The sequence below is a fragment of the Chiloscyllium plagiosum genome, unplaced genomic scaffold (genome assembly GCF_037043375.1).
Source record: "Chiloscyllium plagiosum isolate Xiang-an unplaced genomic scaffold, Cpla_swu_hap1 HiC_scaffold_26, whole genome shotgun sequence".
Taxonomy (NCBI): domain Eukaryota; kingdom Metazoa; phylum Chordata; class Chondrichthyes; order Orectolobiformes; family Hemiscylliidae; genus Chiloscyllium; species Chiloscyllium plagiosum.
The window spans coordinates 58,415,514-58,422,021 of record NW_028270164.1 but is presented as its reverse complement, the minus strand read 5'-3'; positions in this window follow the sequence as shown (position 1 = coordinate 58,422,021).

Here is a 6,508-nt window from a genome sequence, read left to right as displayed (position 1 = left end):
CCCCCTCCTCGCCCCCACACTCTACCCCCTCCCCATCCCGCTCACTCTCATCAACCCCATCGCTTTCCCTATACCCCTCACTATTACCACATCCTCCACTTCTCCCCACCAATCTCCCTCTCCCTCCCCATCCCATTCCCCCACCACTCTCCATTCCATACCCCCCACACTATCCCTCCCATTCCCCCCCGACACACTCTCCCCCATTCCCCCCCAAACACTCCCACATTCATGCCCCACACACTCCCACATTCCCCCCTACACTCCTCCAATTCTCCCCCATACTCTTCCTCCCATGCCCCCACACTCTCCCTCCTATTCCCCCCTCACTCTGCTCCCATCCCCCCCTACACTCTCCCTCCCATTCCCCTCCACACACTCCCACATTCATGCCCCCCACACACTCCTCCAATTCCCACCCACACTCTTCCTCCCATTCCCCCCCACACTCTCCCTCCCATTCCCCCCCACACTCTCCCTCCCATTCCCCCCCCCACACTCTCCCCCCATCCCCCCCCACACTCTCCCCCCCATCCCCCCCCCACACTCTCCCCCCATCCCCCCCCCACACTCTCCCCCCACCCCCCCCCCCACACTCTCCCCCCATCCCCCCCCCACACTCTCCTCCCAATCCCCCCCCCCACACTCTCCTCCCAATCCCCCCCACACTCTCCTCCCATTCCCCCCACACTCTCCTCCCATTCCCCCCACACTCTCCTCCTATTCCCCCCACACTCTCCTCCCATTCCCTCAACTCTCTCATCCCATTCCCCCAACTCTCTCCTCCCATTCCCCCCCACACTCTCCTCCCATTCCCCCCCCATACTCTCCTCCCATTCCCCCCCACACTCTCCTCCCATTCCCCCCCACACTCCTCCCATTCCCCCCCACTCTCTCCTCCCATTCCCCACCATACTCTCCCTCCCATTCCCCCCACAGTCTCCTCCCATTCCCCCCACACTCTCCATCCCATAGCCCCCACACTCTCCATCCCATTCCCCCCCCAAACTCTCCCACATTCTTGCCCCCAACACTCTCCCTCCCCACACTCCCCCATTCCCACACACACTCTAACTCCCCACATTCTCCTCCCATTCCCCCCCCACTCTCCCCCATTCCCCCCCCCACTCTCCCCCATTCCCCCCCCACTCTCCCCCTTCCCCCCCGCACTCTCCCACCCATTCCACCCCCACACACTCTCCCTCCCATTCCCCCCATACTCTCCTCCCATTCCCCCCAACATTCTCCATCCCATACTTCCCCCAGTCTCCCTACTATTCACCCCAAACTCTCCCTCCCATAACCCCCCACACTCTCCCTCCCATACCCCCCACACTCTCCCTCCCATACTCCCCCACACTCTCCCTCCCATACTCCCCCACACTCTCCCTCCCATACTCCCCCACACTCTCCTGCCATTCCCCCCACTCTCCTGCCATTCCCCCCCACACACTCCCTCCCATTCCCCCCACACTCTCCTCCCATTTCCCCCACTCTCCTCCCATTTTCCCCACTCTCCTCCCATTTTCCCCACTCTCCTCCCATTCACCCCACACTCTCCTCCCATTTCCCCCACTCTCCTCCCATTTTCCCCCACTCTCCTCCCATTTTCCCCACTCTCCTCCCATTCACCCCACACTCTCCTCCCATTTCCCCCACTCTCCTCCCATTCCCCCCACTCTCCTCCCATTGCCCCCACACTCTCCTCCCATTCCCCCCACACTCTCCTCCCATTCCCCCCACACTCTCCTCCCATTCCCCCCACTCTCCTTCCATTCCCCCCACTCTCTCCTCCCATTCCCCCACACTCTCCTCCCATTCCCCCCACACTCTCCTCCCATCCCCCCCCACTCTCCCCCCATCCCCCCCCACTCTCCCCCATTCCCCCCCACCCCCCACTCTCCCCATTCCCTCCCACTCTCCCCATTCCCTCCCACTCTCCACCATTCCCCCCACTCTCCACCATTCCCCCCCCTCTCTGCCATTCCCCCCCTCTCCCCCATTCCCCCCTCCCCCATTCCTCTCCCCTCCCCATTCCCCCACCTCTCCCCCATTCCCCCCCCACTCTCCCATTCCCCCCCACTCTCCCCCATTCCCCCCTCTCCCATTCCCCCCCCCACTCTCTCCCATCCCCCCCCCGCTCTCCCCCACTATCCCCCATTCCCCCCCACTCTCTCCCATTCCCCCCCCACTCTCCCCCTTCCCCCTCCCCACACTCTCCCCATTCCCCCCCCACTCTCCCCCATTCCCCCCCCACTCTCCGCCCATCCCCCCCACTCTCCCCCATTCCCACCCCCCACTCTCCCCCCATTACCCCCACTCTCCCCGATTCCCCCCCCCCACTCTCCCCCATTCCCACCCCCACTCTCCCCCATTCCCCCCCCCCCCACTCTCCCCCATTCCCCCCCCCCCACTCTCCCCCATTCCCCCCCCCCGACTCTCCCCCATTCCCCCCCCACTCTCCCCCATTCCCCCCCCACTCTCCCCCATTCCCCCCCACACTCCCCCATTCCCCCCCCACACTCCCCCATTCCCCCCCCACACTCCCCCATTCCCCCCCCACACTCCCCCATTCCCCCCCCACACTCCCCCATTTCCCCCCCCACACTCCCCCATTTCCCCCCCCCCCACACTCCCCCATTCCCCCCCCACACTCCCCCATTCCCCCCCCCCCACACTCCCCCATTCCCCCCCCCACACTCCCCCATTCCCCCCCCCACACTCCCCCATTTCCCCCCCCACACTCCCCCATTCCCCCCCCCCCACACTCCCCCATTCCCCCCCCCACACTCCCCCATTCCCCCCCCACACTCCCCCATTCCCCCCCACCACACTCCCCCATTACCCCCCCCCCCCACACTCCCCCATTCCCCCCCCACACTCTCCCCCATTTCCCCCCCCACACTCCCCCATTTCCCCCCCCCCACACTCCCCCATTCCCCCCCACACTCTCCCCCCCTCACACTCCCCCCACACTCTCCCCCATTCCCCCCCCCACACTCTCCCCCATTCCCCCCGCACTCTCCCCCATTCCCCCCCCACTCTCCCCCATTCCCCCCCCACTCTCCCCCATTCCCCCCCCCACTCTCCCCCATTCCCCCCCCCCCCCCCCACTCTCCCCCATTCCCCCCCACTCTCCCCCATTCCCCCCCCACTCTCCCCCATTTCCCCCCCACACTCCCCCATTCCCCCCCCCCCCACACTCCCCCATTCCCCCCCACACTCCCCCATTCCCCCCCACACTCCCCCATTCCCCCCCACACTCCCCCATTCCCCCCCACACTCCCCCATTCCCCCCCACACTCCCCCATTCCCCCCCACACACTCTCCCCCATTCCCCTCCCACACTCTCCCCCATTCCCCCCCCACTCTCCCCCATTCCCCCCCCCCACTCTCCCCCCCCACTCTCCCGCATTCCCCTCCCCCCCACTCTCCCCCATTCCCCTCCCCCCCACTCTCCCCCATTCCCTCCCCCCCACTCTCCCCCATTCCCCCCCCCACTCTCCCCCATTCCCCCCCCCCACTCTCCCCCATTCCCCTCCCCACTCTCCCCCATTCCCTTCCCCACTCTCCCCCATTCCCCTCCCCACTCTCCCCCATTCCCCTCCCCACTCTCCCCCATTCCCCCCCCACTCTCCCCCATTCCCCCCCACTCTCCCCCATTCCCCCCCCACTCTCCCCATTCCCCCCCATTCCCCCCCCCACTCTCCACCATTCCCCCCCCACTCTCCCCCATTCCCCCCCCACTCTCCCCCTTCCCCCCCGCACTCTCCCACCCATTCCACCCCCACACACTCCCCCATTCCCCCCCCACTCTCCCCCATTCCCCCCCCCACTCTCCCCATTCCCCCCCCCACTCTCCCCCATTCCCCCCCCCCGACTCTCCCCCCCCACTCTCCCCCATTCCCCACCCACTCTCCCCCATCCCCCCCCACACACTCTCCCCATTCCCCCTCCCCACTCTCCCCCCATTCGACCCCCCCACTCTCCCCCATTCCCCCCCCCACTCTCCCCCATTCCTCCCCCATTCTCCCCCATTCCCCCCCCACTCTCCCCCATCCCCCCCACTCTCCCCCATTCCCCCCCCGCACTCTCCCCCATTTCCCCCCGACTCTCCCCCATTCCCCCCCGACTCTCCCCCATTCCCCCCCACTCTCCCCCATTCCCCCCCCCAACTCTCCCCCATTCCCCCCCGACTCTCCCCCATCCACCCCCCACTCTCCCCCATTCCCCCAGTCTCCCCCATTCCCCCCCCACTCTCCCCCATTCCCCCTCCCCACTCTCCCCCATTCGACCCCCCCACTCTCCCCCATTCCCCCCCCCACTCTCCCCCCATTCCTCCCCCATTCTCCCCCATTCCCCCCCCACTCTCCCCCATCCCCCCCACTCTCCCCCATTCCCCCCCCGCACTCTCCCCCATTTCCCCCCGACTCTCCCCCATTCCCCCCCGACTCTCCCCCATTCCCCCCCGACTCTCCCCCATTCTCCCCTCACTCTCCCCCATTCCCCCCCTCACTCTCCCCCATTCCCCCCCTCACTCTCCCCCATTCCCCCCTCCCCCATTCCCCCCACTCTCCCCCTCCCCACTCTCCCCCATTCCACCCCCCCCACTCTCCCCCATTCCCCCCCCACTCTCCCCCATTCCCCTCCCACTCTCCCCCATTCCCCCCCCCCACTCTCCCCCATTCCCCCCCCACTCTCCCCCAATCACCCCCCCCCACTTCCCCCATTCCCCCCCACTCTCCTCCATTCCCCCCCCACTCTCCCCCATTTCCCCCCCCCCCACACTCCCCCATTCCCCCCCCTCACACTCCCCCCACACTCTCCCCCATTCCCCCCCCACACCTCCCCCATTCCCCCCGCACTCTCCCCCATTCCCCCCCCACTCTCCCCCATTCCCCCCCCACTCTCCCCCATTCCCCCCCCCCACTCTCCCCCATCCCCCCCCCCCACTCCCCCCATTCCCCCCCACTCTCCCCCATTCCCCCCCCACTCTCCCCCATTCCCCCCCCACTCTCCCCCATTCCCACCCCCACTCTCCCCCATTCCCCCCCCCACTCTCCCCCATTCCCCCCCCCCACTCTCCCCCATTCCCCCCCCCCACTCTCCCCCATTCCCCCCCCCACTCTCCCCCATCCCCCCCCCCACTCTCCCCCATTCCCCCCCCCACACTCCCCCATTCCCCCCCCACTCTCCCCCATTCCCCCCCCCACTCTCCCCCATTCCCCACCCCCACTCTCCCCCATTCCCCCCCCCACTCTCCCCCATTCCCCCCCCCACTCTCCCCCATTCCCCCCCCACTCTCCCCCATTCCCCCCCCCACTCTCCCCCATTCCCCCCCCCACACTCCCCCATTCCCCCCCCACACTCCCCCATTTCCCCCCCCACACTCCCCCATTTCCCCACCCCCACACTCCCCCATTCCCCCCCCCACACTCCCCCATTCCCCCACCCCCACACTCCCCCATTCCCCCCCCCCACACTCCCCCATTCCCCCCCCCCCCATTCCACCCCCCACACTCCCCCATTTCCCCCCCCCCACACTCCCCCATTCCCCCCCCCCACACTCCCCCATTCCCCCCCCCACACTCCCCCATTCCCCCCCCCACACTCCCCCATTCCCCCCCCACACTCCCCCATTTCCCCCCCACCACACTCCCCCATTACCCCCCCCCACACTCCCCCATTCCCCCCCCACACTCTCCCCCATTTCCCCCCCCCACACTCCCCCATTTCCCCCCCCCACACTCCCCCATTCCCCCCCCACACTCTCCCCCCCTCACACTCCCCTCACACTCCCCCCACACTCTCCCCCCACACTCTCCCCCATTCCCCCCGCACTCTCCCCCATTCCCCCCGCACTCTCCCCCATTCCCCCCCCACTCTCCCCCATTCCCCCCCCACTCTCCCCCATTCCCCCCCCCCACTCTCCCCCATTCCCCCCCCCCCCACTCTCCCCCATTCCCCCCCACTCTCCCCCATTCCCCCCCCACTCTCCCCCATTCCCCCCCCCACTCTCCCCCATTTCCCCCCCCACACTCCCCCATTCCCCCCCCCCCACACTCCCCCATTCCCCCCCACACTCCCCCATTCCCCCCCACACTCCCCCATTCCCCCCCCACACTCCCCCATTCCCCCCCACACTCTCCCCCATTCCCCTCCCACACTCTCCCCCATTCCCCCCCCACTCTCCCCCATTCCCCCCCCCCACTCTCCCCCCCCACTCTCCCGCATTCCCCTCCCCCCCACTCTCCCCATTCCCCTCCCCCCCACTCTCCCCCATTCCCTCCCCCCCACTCTCCCCCCCCCCACTCTCCCCCATTCCCCCCCCCCACTCTCCCCCATTCCCCTCCCCACTCTCCCCCATTCCCTTCCCCACTCTCCCCCATTCCCCTCCCCACTCTCCCCCATTCCCCCCCCACTCTCCCACCATTCCCCCCCCCACTCTCCCCCATTCCCCCCCCCACTCTCCCCCATTCCCCCCCCCACTCTCCCCCATTCCCCCCCC